Source organism: Trachypithecus francoisi, unplaced genomic scaffold (genome assembly GCF_009764315.1).
Source record: "Trachypithecus francoisi isolate TF-2019V2 unplaced genomic scaffold, Tfra_2.0 Lachesis_group9, whole genome shotgun sequence".
Taxonomy (NCBI): Eukaryota; Metazoa; Chordata; class Mammalia; order Primates; family Cercopithecidae; genus Trachypithecus; species Trachypithecus francoisi.
Window position 1 is genome coordinate 24559282 of NW_022681474.1, and position 15643 is coordinate 24574924.

Consider the following 15643-nt stretch of genomic DNA (forward strand, 5'->3'; position numbering starts at 1 on the left):
ACTGAACTTTATATAGATATTTATTATTATAACCTTAGGCATATACCACTTTAATAATAACAATGAATAATTTTGTTTAAACAAAGTAAAACTTTTCTTGAGATTCTTGTACACTAATCCTTTCTTGAATGCATTTCCTCAGTGGTATTTTTGGACTTTCCACAACTTTAAATATAGCTTTTTTCATATAGTTCTAGATTTTCCTCTTTTTTTTATAGTTTCAAAATGACAGGACAACTATTTTTTTTCCTCCAATAGAGAACTCTAGATTAAAATTCTTAAGATTTTTGGTTATATTATTTGGGAAATTATTGAGTTCTCTTCTCTCACAGCAACTCTGAAGATCAAGTCTCATCTTGGTTTTAAAATTTACACTTTATTTCCAAAAATAAAATTGAATTAATTAAAATGCCATAATCATTTCTAAAAGGTTGTTTTTGTTTTGTATCTTTGATGGAAAGGGATAAGAGCACTTTTTATTTGCTTATAGACAAAATTAAACCCTTCAAGTAAATAGCAAATTTCTCATATTTCCTGCCCTAATACCACAATTTTTTTCTTACCAAGTCTATCATAGATGGTTAGGTCATAAGTGAGTAGGCATGGAAAATTGATTTCTAATTTCTATTATTTTTTCTAATCTTCATCTGTAAGTATTCCTCTGATACGGTGTTAAGGATTGAATGTTTCTGTCCCCCCAAAAACATGTATTCTGAAGCCCGAATTCCCAATGTGACAGAAGCTGGAGATGGGGCTTTGGAGAAGTAATTAGTGTTACATAAGGTGATGAGGCTGTGGCTCTCATGATTGGATTAGTGTCCTTATGAGTAGAATATCAGAGAGCTAGACATTCCTCTCCCGGGTGCATGCACAAAAAAGGGGTGAAGTGAGCACACAGCAAGATGGCAGCTTCCCACAGGCGAAGAGAAGAGTCAGCAGAATAAAACCTACCTTGCTGGCACCTTGATCTCAGACTTTTCAGCCTTTAGAACTGTGAGAAATAAATTTTATCTGTTGTTTAACCCACCCAGTCTGTGGTGTTTTTTTATTGTAGGCTGAGCAGAGCAGACTAAGACACAGGATTTAGTCGTAAATTTATTTTTCAATACTGATCAACGACACTTAAAAATTCACATTTTAAGATAATAATCTGTATGTTTACAGTTTAAAACTTATATTTTCTTGACTGGTTAAAAAAAAACATAAAGGGGAGTTCTGGGATGTTGAGAGTTGTTTACAAAGATGTGTAAAAATGTATTCAGTTGTACTCAATAATTCATGTACATTTCTATATGTATTTATGCTTAATCAAAAAGTTCCCTTTTCATTAATATTTCAGACAATTAAAATATTACGATTTTTCTTAAAAATGTAGGCTTTAAAAATAACTTAAAATTTAAGTATTTGGTGTGATCTATAGACATAGTTTATTCTCACCCTATTCCTGTAAGCTCAACGCTTATTTTCAACATGTAAAAACATAGAATACACTGACATTACCAAAAGGGATCAACACCAAGGACTTAAAATGAAATAATACAGTTGATAAAATTAACGTTCTTACTTATTTAAAATGTTTCAAGTGCTTTAACTATTTTCTCGTTAAATGTATTATAGCTTATTTTACCCTCAATTCATTGCTGTTTTCAGTTGTAGCTATAAATTGAAGAACATTTTAGGCCCTGTGTCCATCAAAATTCAGAGAAATAAAAGTTCATATTTGCATTATTCATTATCATGTATTATGCATGCAGAAACGGAGCAGTGCAGTTTCTTCAGGCTTTTTTTCCTAAACTTTGCATTGAATGACATCAGACACAAGTGTTAGAAATGAAAGCAGAGACACATTAAACCATGTGGCTTCCTCCTAGCCTGCATTATGGTCTAAAGAAACACTTGCATTATAAAAATACTTTATTTGAATGATTTCTATGATTTTTGTGACAGATCTTCAATTTTTATCTATTATCTGTTTTGTCCTTTCCTAAATTAGATGAATAGTACATTCTCTAATGAGTTTTTATATTTAAATCATAGCAATTGGTTCACCTTTTATTATGTTACTTCAGTGAATTTCTCTCTGATTTTGTATACGCAGTTTAAGTGTACAACTCTATTAGCAATATTAGGAACATATTTACATAGTCAAATATACAATACAGCCTTTTAAATGCTATTCATCCTAATTAAAGCTTTAAATGATATTGACATATATCTGGGTTTGGCTGGTATTTCAGAGCCAAGAAATTAAGGACAAAAAGATGCTCCTCAGAAATAGCATTTATTGCAACATCTACAACCATGACACACTGAAATTTTATAAGGCCAATGCAATTATAAATATTTATGCAATTCTTCCAAATTGTTGCCCACCTACCATTTTTTTTTTCTTGAGATAGGGTCTTGCTCGGTGACCCATGCTGGAGTGCAATGAAGTGATCACCATGCTGGGTTAATGTTTTATTTTGTGTAGACATGGGGTCTCATTCTGTTGCCCAGTCTGGTCTCTAACTCCTGGGCTCAAGTAATCCTCCTGCCTTGGCCTCAAAAAAATGCTGAGACTACTGGTGTCAGCCACCCACACTGCGGCCCACCTATCTTACCTGCCTGCAAGAGCCAAGGAAATGGCCTAAGCACTTGTCCACATAATAACAGCAACTGCTTCTGCTTACATTAGAGGGGAGTTTTGCACTCAGCACAGCACCTCTTTTCCCATTTAATTCTCCTTCATTTCCTGGTCTCTAAATCATATTAATACCCAAAGTAGGGTGAAATAGAATGTACTTAGAAATTGAAGATCGAATTTTAAACTGCCACCTAGGCCCCTGGTCAAGTACAAATTCTGGTACTATCTCACAAAAGTGTCCCGAAACAGGGGTCTCCATGGATGTCCCAATTCCCAAACATCAGCTTGGGGTCAAAGAATCCTTAGTTTCTAGACTCCATGGCCTGAATCTATCTCCTTCCAGATTTTGTCTGCCTCTCTCTCTCTTCTTGCCTTCTGTACCTAAATGCTAACAAAGTGTTTCCCTAAGACACATTCCCCAGGAAGACTTCATGTTCACACACAGCTTTCATTTGAATAAAATTGACCAGCCCAATGAATGCAAATTTAACAATGCCTTTTAGCACTCCATAAATGTTGTGTTGGTTTTTATTTTACTCCCTTTACGAGATTTGGAGCAAAATATCAACGAAACTTCATAAAAACCAATTCAAGTATCATTTTGGTTTTAAATTAACTAATTAGGTAGCTGTATTTTAGAGCAAGGAACTTCCAAGCAGGCAGTACAGCAGGGAGGAACTTGGGCATGGGCCTGACTACCCAGGCTCCAAACTCACTGTGACTTCAAGCAAATTACTCAGCTGATTACTCAGTCGCACTGTGCCTCAGTTGCCTCATCTGTACAATGGCAGTAATAGGACCTGGAAGGCTTATGAAGATTACATACCTTTCTCCATGAAAGCACTCAGTAAAATTAGCCTTTATTAATATGTCAACTGAGCTGAAATATAACGAAGAATATAAAACAATATATCCACAGGAATCAGATGTACTAGTTCTTACACTTTTCTTCAAAACTGTCTTTCAACTTTCTGTAGTCCAGACCAAGACAATAATTATTATGATGAAACTAGGCTTATTTCTCAAAGTAATAAAATAAAAGGAAACTATTTTGAGAGGGCTTTGCATTTGGGGAAATAAAAGTAGGGGACGTTGAAAGTAGAAAGTTGAAGCGAATTATGTAGCAGCTTCACTTTTAATCTTTCTCATCCTTTTTTTTAGGTTTAACAATCATACTTTGTAAAAGAGGTTTTCTCCTTTTCTGCATCGATGGGAAGTGTTGCAGGCTTATTTTATTCTCTAATAAATGCAAGCGTTTTAGTAGAAAAAGTGAATATAATATATATTCTTACAATATTGTCCACACGAAAGATTTACTGCAACAAAAATTATTTCTGTAGGCATTAATACCAGGAACAATTAATGTTTAAGTCGCAGACGGAGATGTTTACGCTGACAGGGAACAGACAAAAGGCGGCCTTGCTTCAAAAAAATGTGAGAGTTTTCAGTCTGCAGCTCCAACTTGACACTGTCGAAATGCACGCATTTCGGTGGCCCCGTGACATTTCAGGCGTCCCGAAGCCGAGGAAGACCAGCCCGGGCCGCGTTCCCCGTGTACGCTCGGGCCTCCGGGGACGCGCAGAACTGGAGAGGCGGTCGCGCGCGGCCTCTGCGCGTCCCCGCTCCGGGACCCTGGCGAGGCCTAGACCCCTGCGACGACCCCGGGGAAGGGCTGGCCGCGCTCACCTGCAGCCGGGGGGCGCTCAGCACGGGACGAAACCGAAGGGCTCGCCGGCTGGTGCGCGGTGTGAGGGTGGGTGGTTTCTCTGCTTGGTCCCCGGAAATCCAACCCAGCTTAGCCCGGAGGCCTGAACTCGATTTCTGCAAAACTTCCTTCGACCAGCTCGTAAAACGAAGTCGCGTCCCTGGGTGGGCTCGAACCACCAACCTTTCGGTTAACAGCCGAACGCGCTAACCGATTGCGCCACAGAGACTCCCATGCCGGTCGCCGCTTCTGCCACAGCCTTTATGAAGAATAATAAAGGCAGTGTGCGGCTGCTCCTTTCTGCTTTCCGATTGGTACTATCAGAACCAAAATGTTTCATTTCATGTTTCCAACCCTCTTAATTCTATTTTCCACCTTTTAAGCATATCGAAAAATTATACAACAAAATCAAACAGCACTGCAGATTGCAAAATGTGTTAAAATACTATTGCTTCCCCTCGCCAATTCCCATTTGGAACGTTGTATTTCAGGAAAATAATTATTTCTTATCAGTTTTCTTTTATGAGGAAATCAAAGCTTTCATCTTGTGAGCTGAGAAACTTTCCCTTTGTTTCAAACAATTTGTCCAGTGCTTCGCTCGCTAATCTCTCGTGATTTACTTGTGTAGTGTTCCCAAGGTCATCTGAATTGTATTTATTTGCCTGCTTTATTTTTATTTTCAGGTATTATTAAAGGCATAAATGAAATCCCTATTTGTTTTGTACTAAATACAGTACAATGATTTCACACTAACATTTTGTTACTGGAAAGAAACATCGGGAAAAAAAGGTACAGGAACATTTCTTAGTCCAGTGCGTTGTAGTTTATTGCTAAATCTGCCCTCCTCCCTGGAATTAGCTTACACACCCACATCGAAGCCATACCACTTAAAACACACATCTCGAAGGACAATTAAAACCCGGTTTGAGGAAAGAGAAGTTAAAGAAGAAAAAGGAAGGATCTATAACTAACTCCTGAAATTTTTTAGCACAGAAACACTGCAGGCAAACATGTTCCATTCCTATAAATACTTAAATGAAAATCGTTCCCTTTGTGTGAATGTTTCCTGGTGCCTTTTAACGTACTCTTCTAAGTTCCGAACGCTCTTTTTCTCCCTTCTTCTCTCCTCAAATAATTGCGAGTTTCCACTTGAGAACGTGATGTTTAAATTTTTAACAGTCAGTAAATTGCTCTGTACAGAATCCCTCCAAGAACAATCGCTATCATGATTTATAAACGTTGTAAGCGACGCGTCTTAGTCCAATCAGCATTTTGAGTTCCCGTTGCGTGATGAGACAACTTAAATTGGCTTTGGAACCAATTAGAAGCCGAGTTCTCTGAAAGCGTTGAGATGTTAAACAGCTGTGAAATCACGCCGAGCTGCACCACGCCACTTTCAACAAACTTTTGGAAGTGCACTTGAAATTTTTGAATTTGAAAAAACAATCTAGGAAATGCTTCTACAGAGCGTATGAGAAGTCTCATTTCATTAGACGATGCTGCTTTCTACTTGGTAATATTTTATGTACCTGCTAAAACTATCAGGTACTGGCTTTTCTTCTCCCAACACCAAACTGAGTGTCCTTTCCTCTATTGTTTTTGTGACTATCCAGTTAGAACAGACTGCAACTGGTGTACCTCACTGCCCTTTCATTCAATGTTTATTCTTCTGTTTAAAGTAGTATTAGGAACGGTTCTACTCATGTAAATCTCTTCAGCTCCAATATCTTTTCCTCACTTCAGTCCTCATACTAGCATTTGACTTCTAAAAAGAGAGATAATGAGAGACAGTTGATAAGGAAAACTAACTCAGAAAGGAATATTAACTCATTCTAGGCTAAAAAATTGTCTATATAAGTACCACTATTGGTTTTAAAACTGTCTTCAAGCCTGCTTGTGTAGTTTTTAACGTTTTACATGAAATGGCTGTTTCCACGGTTACTTAGCTCTGCCTTTTTTTCCCTCTGCACTTGAAACTACTTCAAAGGAGCATATAAATATTTAAAATATTGAAAGGACTCTGAACATTTTATTCCAATGGTATATATCAAACACAGCTTTTATGCAGAATGACCACTAACAAAAATAAGGGAGAAGAATACAGTGTCATCTAAATCTTTGTGATTATCTCATCTGAGGCCATAATATTTATGTTCAGTTTTTAAAGCCAAACTACGCCCACTGGATTAATTTTAGAAACATACATTATCTTTTCTTAATTTTAAGAAAACCCAACATAAGTGAGTCCTACAGCTTCATTGGCACTTGGGTCTTTATAATTGCTAAAAGTAAAACGGACTGGGCATTTTGCCCCTTTTTTGTGTATTATACACAACTGAATTGCAAATTTACTTTTCCCAAGAATATGCCCTATCAATGGGGCTCATCTGTGCAGATTAATGGGCATATATATTTTATTTTCTTCCTGGAGAGGAAGAGAGAAAAGCAAGAACATCTGTGCAAATAGGATTCACCTGTCTTAACAGGCAAGCCACAATGGACCACACTGATCTATAGACCTTCCAGATATCATGAATCCAAGGCTTTCAGATAATACTCTTCCAGCTTCATCCCAACAGCATAGGCAACTCGCAGGATTGCCATTAGCATGATTATGCATGACCTGAATTCTTCTTCGTTTCTGTATTTCAGAAGTATGGTGACGGAATTGTTAAAAACAAAAAATCCAGTTAGAATTTTTTTTTTTTTTTTAAATAGCCAGGTGCGGTGGTTCACGCCTGTAATCCCAGCACTCTGGGAGGCTGAGGCTGGCAGGTCACCTGAGGTCTGGAGTTCGAGACCAGCCTGGCCAACATGGTGAAACTCCGTCTCTACTAAAAATACAAAATTAGCCAGGCGTGGTGGCAGGCGCCTGCAATCCCAGCTACTCGAGAGGCTGAGGCAGGAGAATCGCTTGAACCCAGAAAGTAGAGGTTGCAGTGAGCCAAGATCGCACCATTGCACTCTAGCCTGGGCGACAAGAGCAAAAACTCCATCTCAAAAAAAAGAAAAAAAAAAAGTTTGGAATTTTTTTTTTTAATCAAGTGAGTTACAGAAGTCACCCCAATAAATGGAAGACAGTGGCACCAGGAAATAAGTTAAAAGACAACACTACACAGATATCACTAAGAGCAAGAGGAGAACTATGAAATTAATTCTCAAAACAAATGCAAGTCATATTTTAAGTCGATTTATAAGTAAAAGTAAATTGAACCCTTCCAACCAGCCTCAAGCTTAAAATGTTTTCTACTCACCAAAAGTATTCTTCTCATACAAAACTGGAGGACTAAGGTCAGTTATGTTTAACAAGCCAAAAGCAGCATCACAGAAACTAGCATTCGACTGGGCATGGTGGCTCACAACTGTAATTCCAGCACTTTGAGAGGCTGAGGCGGGAGGATAGCTTGAGACCAGGACTTGAAGACCAGCTGGCGCAACATAGGAAGACCCCATCTTTAGAAAAAATCCAAAAATTAGCTGGGTGTGGTGGTGTGTACCTGTAGTCCTAGCTACCTGAGAGGCCGAGGCAAGAGGATCACTTGAGGCTGGGGAGGTTGAGGTTGCAGCTGCAGTCAGCTGTGATTATGCCACTGCACTCCAGCCTGGGTGACAGACAGAGCAATACCTTATATCAAAAAAAAAAAAAAAAAAAAGGCAATCAGTATTAGGGTATATTAGCATATTTCTTTTTTATTATTTTTTAAAGTTGTATCACTTAGTTGGAAAATCTTGTGAAATTATTCAGATAATTATCTCTTAAATGGGGCAAAATAATGCACCAATATTCTGCCTGGTGGGTTCTAACGAAAATTTAATTTTTTTTTTGTTTTTTTACTTCATGAACCTCTCTTTTGTATATGGAAATACTTTCAAGCCATTTTTATAGCTTTAATAATGCAGAACTAAAATTTTAATCACTGCAGATCTCTTAGTAGAAGAGTGTTATTTGCAAACAGTATCAATGATTTCATCTGGGTCCAGACCAATAGAATCTTGGATCTAGCTAGAAATGGAAGGGGAGTGGAGGGGTGAGAAGGAGAAGAACTTTAACTTTCTTCGGTATACTGGGGAAACTTCTGCTGAAAGACTTTATGGTTATCTCAGTAAACTGGCTAAGTTGCATCACATTTTCCATCTCCTGACTGCAATGCTTTTAGCAAGGGAGCCATGGTCTTCAATTTTCCATGGTGTGTTTACAGAAGCAACTTGAGGCAACAGTTCTTTGGTATTCAATCTCTACAGTAAAAATGCTGATAAATTGGCAGTCCCACCTATCTTTCTGAACTCATCTATTAAAAATCAACATTAAAAATTTTAGAATAGATACAAATATCCTCTTGCCATTTGCTTCAAAATAATAAAGTAAGTAGGTGCCCAAGGAAGTCTTGACTCCTCAGCTGTGACTGCCAGGGACTGTGGATAGGGAATAGGCCGGTCAAACAATCCACTGAGGAACTCAGAGACACAGGGGAGAAGAAAACAGTGTGGAATGAATTCAACAAGGTAGGCAGATGGAGGAGGAAGAGTACTAAATATTGCGTGATTCAGGATAAGTGCTCCTTTTTCTTCTCTTCTATAAAATTAATAATATTTGCCCTACCTAATTAACAGGCCTATTAGAAAATAACATGTGGATTTATGTTTTTTCACCTCTAAAATGTTAGACAAATATGCCATTTAAAATTTTTAAACTCAGGCCAGACATGGTGACTCACACTTATAATCCAGGGTTTTGGGTGGCCAAGGTGGGAAGATTACTTGAGGCCAGGGGTTCAAGACCAACCTGGACAACAGAGCAAGACCCTGTCTCTACTAAATAATAATAATAATAACAATAAAATTAGCTGGGTTTGGTGGCACGTGCCTATAGTCTTAGCTACTTGGGAGGCTGAGGCAAAATGTTGGCTTGAGCCCAGGAGTTTGAGGTTACAGTGAGCTATGACCATACCACTGCACTCCAGCCTGGGCAACAGAACAAGCCCCTGTCTCTAAAACAAAGTTAAAGATGAATAGTTCTGTTTAAAATAAATGAAAGAAAAAAAATCCTACTTCAATCACAGGGTACAATTTTGATTAAAGAATCTAAGCCTCTTGCATTAAGGTAAAGATGAGTTATTCAGGAAAAGTCACCAGGCAGCATCACATACTTCCTAGTGGTCTCCAGGTGTTCCCAGCAGTGGCATAGAGGGCATGATATAAGGATGAAACCATCCTGGACAACATGGTGAAACCCCTTCTTTACCAAAAATGCAAAAAGTTAGCTGGGTGTGGTGGTGCATGCTTGTAGTCCCAGCTACTCCGGAGGCTGAGGTGGGAGGATCCCTTGAGCCCAGGGAGATGGGGTTGCAGTGAGACAAGATTGTGCCACTGCACTCCAGCCTAGGTGACAGAGCAAGACCTCATCTCAGAAAAAACAAAACAAAACAAAAGATGAAAACACTGTTCTCCGTTTCTACAATTCCAGTAAAATTTCAGGTATGGGGGGTACAGACCAAATGCCCCAGAAATGGCTCCCTCCTTGCTACCTTGAATTAAAGGCAACTCATGAAGACAATTGTTCCTAGTAAAATGTTGGTACTCAGAGTACTGTTCATTCAACAAATAGTTGTTGCATCATTATAATTCTGAAAACATAGAAACATTATCTTTGGGATTTACAGATACAGGTGCTGATCTAGATTTTAAGCAAACTTGATATAAAACCCATATTTGAAAAAAACGTTTTTGTAGAATTATGGAATGATTCACCTTAGAATAGTGTAAATAGCAAGTGCCCTTGTATATTTACAGTATGATTCCACCAAAAGGATGATTTTAAAATATGAAATCACAGGAATCAAGTACTTGCCCAGTGTCTGAAATTTATGGGGTATAGAAAAAGTTGGTTTATTTTCCCTGTGGCTCTTTCAGGTCATGATTACTCATCTAGCAGCCCAAGTTTCCTCTTCTTTTATTTCTTATCTGTGGTCAGTCGCATGGATTCGACCTTTGCAATGTCTCTCAACTTTAACTTTGTCCTCTGTTTCTCACCCCCATTCACACCACTCAATATTAATCCAATACATTCCATGTACCTGTCTCCCTGCCATTACCTAAATTCCAACAAATGTGTACCAAAAATAATACAGCATGATAGATAGCATACATAATGCACATTTACTGTTAGACCCTGTGCTAAATACGACACAGGCATCATTTTTCTCTCATTTACTCTGTAAGACAAGTACTATGTTAGTCTGTTTTATGGATAAGGAAACGATGGCTTACAATGGTTTAAATTTTAACTTTAAATTTGTTTAAACTTCAAATAAGTAGCCCAAGGTACCACCTGCTCTGTCTTGCTTTTTTGTTCATCCTGCTACTTAGAACACCTGCCCATCTATCTCACCTACTAAAATCTTATTCCTCCTTCAACTTTATCCTCATCCTCTGTGAAACCTTTCCTGCTCTCACCATCTAGATGTAATATTTCGTTCTTGTAAATCCTCTCCCACTTTTTACTTCTCCAAATCTCACATTATAACCATTTCTGTGCTTAATTCCCCCTTCTAATTTGTGTACTCCTTGAGGTTAGAAACATTATCCATCTTTAAACTTACTGTAGCATTTGACTTAGTCAATCTTAAATGTGTTGGATAATTGAAAATTGATAAGTGAAAATAAAAGAACTATATTAAATATTTTTTATGAAAAACCATTGCAGTCGGCCAGGCACGGTGGCTCATGCCTGTAATCCCAGCACTTTGGGAGCCGAGGCAGGCTGATCACGTGAGGTCAGGAGTTTGAGAGCAGCCTGGCCAACATGACGAAACCCCGTCTCTACTAAAAATACAAAAATTACCCAGGTATGGGGGTGCATGCCTGTAATCCCAGCTACTCGGGAGGCTGAGGCAGGAGAATCACTTGAACCTGGGAGGCGGAGGTTGCAGTGAGCCAAGATCATGCCACTGCACTCCAGCCTCGGCAACAAACCAAGACTCCATCGAAAAGAAAAGAAAAGAAGAGAAGAGAAGAGAAGAGAAGAGAAGAGAAGACCAGTTTACAGGTTCCTAATACGAAGCAGACCAAAAAATTAGCAAAGAGTTTATCAAGGGAAACTTTAAGAATCCCAAGTTGGCCAAAGAAAAGACTAATAAAAATCCAAATCAGTTATTTGTAAAAAAAAAAAAAAACAAAACAAAACAAAAAAAACTTTAACAAACATTTTATACAACACTTTATGTTAGTGTTGAAAGTCATTTTCAAATATTTACTCATTTAAATTTCATAACAACCTTATGAGGTAGGTTTCAGTATTATTATCCCTCTTTTACAGGTAAGGAAATTTAGAAATTATGTAACTTACTCATGATCACACAGCTAGTGACAGAGCAAGGAATCAAACCCAGGCATCCTTCTGTAGACTTCTCTCTAAACCACAGGCCCATACTGTTTCTCTTATTTTTTAATTACAAAATAACTCTCATGTACTGTATAGTTAAATATTTTTAAACAATTTTGAAACTTTAAAAATCTTCCATTCATTTCAAATATGTTAATTTTGACATAATTTCAGGCTTAAAAGTTGTAAGAATAGTACAAAGAATTCAACCAAATTCTCTAAATGTTGTCTTTACTCTTTTGTCTTTCTTTCTCAATATGTACGATCTTTTTTTTCTGATCTGTTCTGATCTGTTTAATGAACTGTTGGATTTGGTTAGCTAATATTTTGTTGAGGGTTTCTGCATCTATGTTCATCAGGGAGATTGGCTTGTAGTTTCCTTTATTTGTGTCTGTCCTTTTCTGGTTTTGGTGTCAGGTAATGTTGTTCTCACAAAATAAGTTTGGGAGAATTCCAACCTCTTCCATTTTTGGAACAGTTTGAAAAGATTGGTATTAGTTTCTGTTTCTTTTCTTTCTTTCTTTCTTTTTTTTTAGCAGGAGTTTCACTCTGTCTCCCAGGCAGGAGTGCAACGGCATGATCTCGATTCATTGCAACCTCCGCCTCCCGGGTTCAAGCGATTCTCCTGCCTCAGTCTCTCGAGTAGCTGGGATTAAAGGCATCCACCACCATGCCCAGCTAAGTTTTTGTAATTTTAGTAGAGACACAGTTTCACCACGTTGGTCAGGCTGGTCTCAAACTCCTGACCTCAAGTGATCTGCCGGCCTCAGCCTCCCAAAGTGCTGGGATTACAAGCGTGAGCCGCCATACCCGGCATAGTATTAGTTTCTTAAGTATTTGGTAGAATTCAGCAGTGAAGGCATCAGGTCCTGGGCTTTGAGGGAGACTTTTTGATAAGAGACTTTTTATTACTGATTCAATCTTGTTACTTGCTGGTCTAATAACGAGACCAACCTGCTACTGGATCTTCATGATTCAATCTTGGTAGATTCAATGATTCAATCATTATTCTTCAAATGTATTCATGAAGAGATAGAAATGTTTAGATCTATTGGTCCATTCAGATTTTCTGTTTCTTCATGATTCAATCTTGATAGGTTGTATGTGTCCAGGAATTTATCCATTTCTTTTAGATTTTCCCATTTTTGGTTTATAGTTGTTTATAAGTCTCATGATCCTTTTGTATTTCTGTGGTATCAGTTGTAACATCTCCTTTTTCATCTCTGATTTTATTTATTTGAGTCTCCTCTTTTTTTTCTTAGTCTAGATAAAGGTTTGTTGATTTTGTTTATCTTTTCAAAAAAGCAACTTTATTTCAATGATCCTTTGTATTGTGTTTTTTAATCTCTATCTTGTTTATTTCTGATCTAATCTTTGTTACCTTTTTCCTTCTACTAATTTTATGTTTAGTTTGGTCTTGTTTTTCTAATTCCTTGAAATACAAGGTTAGATTGTTTGAGATCTTTCAGCTTTTTTGATGAAGGTGTTTATGTTATAAATACACTCAGAACTGCTTTTGCTGTTTTCTATAGGCTCTGGTATATTGTGATTCCATTTTCATTTGTCTCAAAAAATTTTTTAATTTCCTTTTTAACTTCTTCATTGACTCATTGGTTATTCAGTAGCATGTTCATTTTCATGTATTTGTAGAGTTTTCAAAGTTCTTCCTGTTACTGACTTCTAGTTTTATTTCATTGTAGTCAGAAAAGATACTTGATATAATTTCAATTCTTAGAAATTTGTTCAGACTTGTTTTATGGACAAACATACGAACTATCCTGGAGAAAGCTCCATGTATCAATGAGAAGAATGTGTAATCTGTAGCTGTCGGGTGACATGTTCTACAAATGTCTGTTAGGTTCATTTGGTCTTTGGTGCAATTTAAGCCTGATGTTTCTTTGTTGATTGTTTTTGTCTGATAATCTGTCCATCACTGAAAGTTGGGTGTTGAAATCCCCTACTATTACTGTATTGCAATCTATCTCTCCTTTTAAATCTAATAGTATTTGCTTTATATATTTGGGTGCTTTTTTCATGATCTGTTTGAGAGTAAATTGCGGACATGATATCCTCTGAATACTTCAGTGTGTTTTCTAAATTAATGTACTATTTTACATAACCACAGTACAATTACCAAAGTAAGGATTTTTTTTTTTTTTTTTTTTGAGACAAAGTCTTGCTTTGTCACCCAAGCTGGAGTGCAATGGCATGATCTTGGCTCACTGCAACCTCCACCTCCCAGGTTCAAGAGATTCTTCTGTCTCAGCATCCCAAGTAGCTGGGATTCCAGGTGTGCGCCACCATGCCTACCTAATGTTTTTGTATTTTTAGTAGAGATGGGGTTGGTCTTGAACTCCTGACCTCAAGTGATCCGCCTGCCTCAGCCTCCCAAAGTGCTGGGATTATAGGCGTGAGCCACTGTGCCTGGCCTAAAGTTAGGATCTTGACATAGATACAGCACTATTAGAACTAGGTCCCAGTCCCAACTATAGACCTTCAGATTTCACTAGTTGTTCCCATGAGGTCCTTTGTTAAAAAAATAAAAATAAAAAAAATCCAGGACCATGATTTGCATTTAGTTGTCATGTCCTTCGATCTCCTTTAATCTATAACAATTCCTGGGTATCTCTTTCACTCTATATCTCTCTTATTTACTATCATGATGTTGACATTTCTGAGGAGCACAGGCCAGTTATTTTGTAGAATGTCCCTAAACATCAGGTTGTCTGGTGTTCTCTCATGATTAAATTCAGGTTAGGCACCTTTGCTACCTCTATTGAACACATTTAGCAAACTGGATATTGCAACGTCAACCTGAAACAATGGCAAAATGAAAAAGGAGGCTACAACAACCACAAAGAGGTGTGTGATGCTGATCATGAGTTTGACAGAAGCAGAACTTCTCAGTATTCCTCAACTTCATACAATAAGAATAGTCCCAATTATTGAAATAGTAATATTCTTGAAATAATAATTAAATTTTTTATTTTAAAATTCCCTAACTGTATCTCTTTCTCTCTCTCTCATATTCCAGGTACATATTCACCAGATATTTCTAATCTGCCGTTTCATCTCCTAAGAAATACGCATCAGAAAGGAAAACAACTATTGTATAAAATTGGTTCTTATTCTTTGGTGAGAAGGAGCCCTCAATGAATGGTCATTGAGCTTTGTGGTTTGAAAACCAACTCCTTTTACATTTGGTTATGAAAACCCAAGTTTTTCATACCTGTTTACCTCTTGGTAAGCAGATAAACCTGTATTTCTGAATATGCAAAACTGAGACTCACAGGAAGCCACTGGGGTATATCAAGCTTTAGCCAAGTGTTCCTCCTCTTATCCTGGGTTGCCTCTCACAAAACAGTTCCTAAGCATGACCAATAAGACATAGGAAACAGAGAATTTTCATAAATTTAGCACTGTCTAAATAACCACAGAGATCAAAAATCCTTTCAGAGTTGACAGAGGGTATAATTCAGCAAGTGACCTCAATAGAAACATTGTGCCACAGGCTTCCCTTTGGCAAAACCAGAAAAGAGTTTGTGATTGTTTACTTAGAGAAAAAATATTTTCTTATGAGCTAAAGAACCAAATACCACTGTCTATGACATTTCCAAGAGAACCACTTTTCCCCTTCATGAGAGCTTCATCATGCTACCATATCTCCTTATCTAGATAATATTTTAAAAACATTTGTAAAATTAAGAGTGTCAGTAACCAAAACACAAAGACGATAAATTGAATTAAGAGATGCTGTGGCCCTAGAGTCAAGAGATTTTTCATTATGGGAATCCTTGCATTTAAAGTAGAGGAATTTTAAATCCTTTGTCTAAGTCTACAGGATATAACAAATACATAGTTTTTCTAAAGTTAATAATTTAAAGGCTTTTGCATGAAATTGAAAACTAACTTTTAAATTAGCCTAGTATTA

The 15643-nt window shown here is 37.4% G+C and overlaps 1 non-coding gene across 1 annotated transcript; it reads right to left on the reverse strand.

Moving 5' to 3' along the window:
- Positions 1–4486: 4486 nt before the first annotated feature.
- On the reverse strand, positions 4487–4560 carry TRNAN-GUU. The gene has a single exon. It is a non-coding gene; the product is annotated as a tRNA-Asn (tRNA).
- Positions 4561–15643: the final 11083 nt, after the last annotated feature.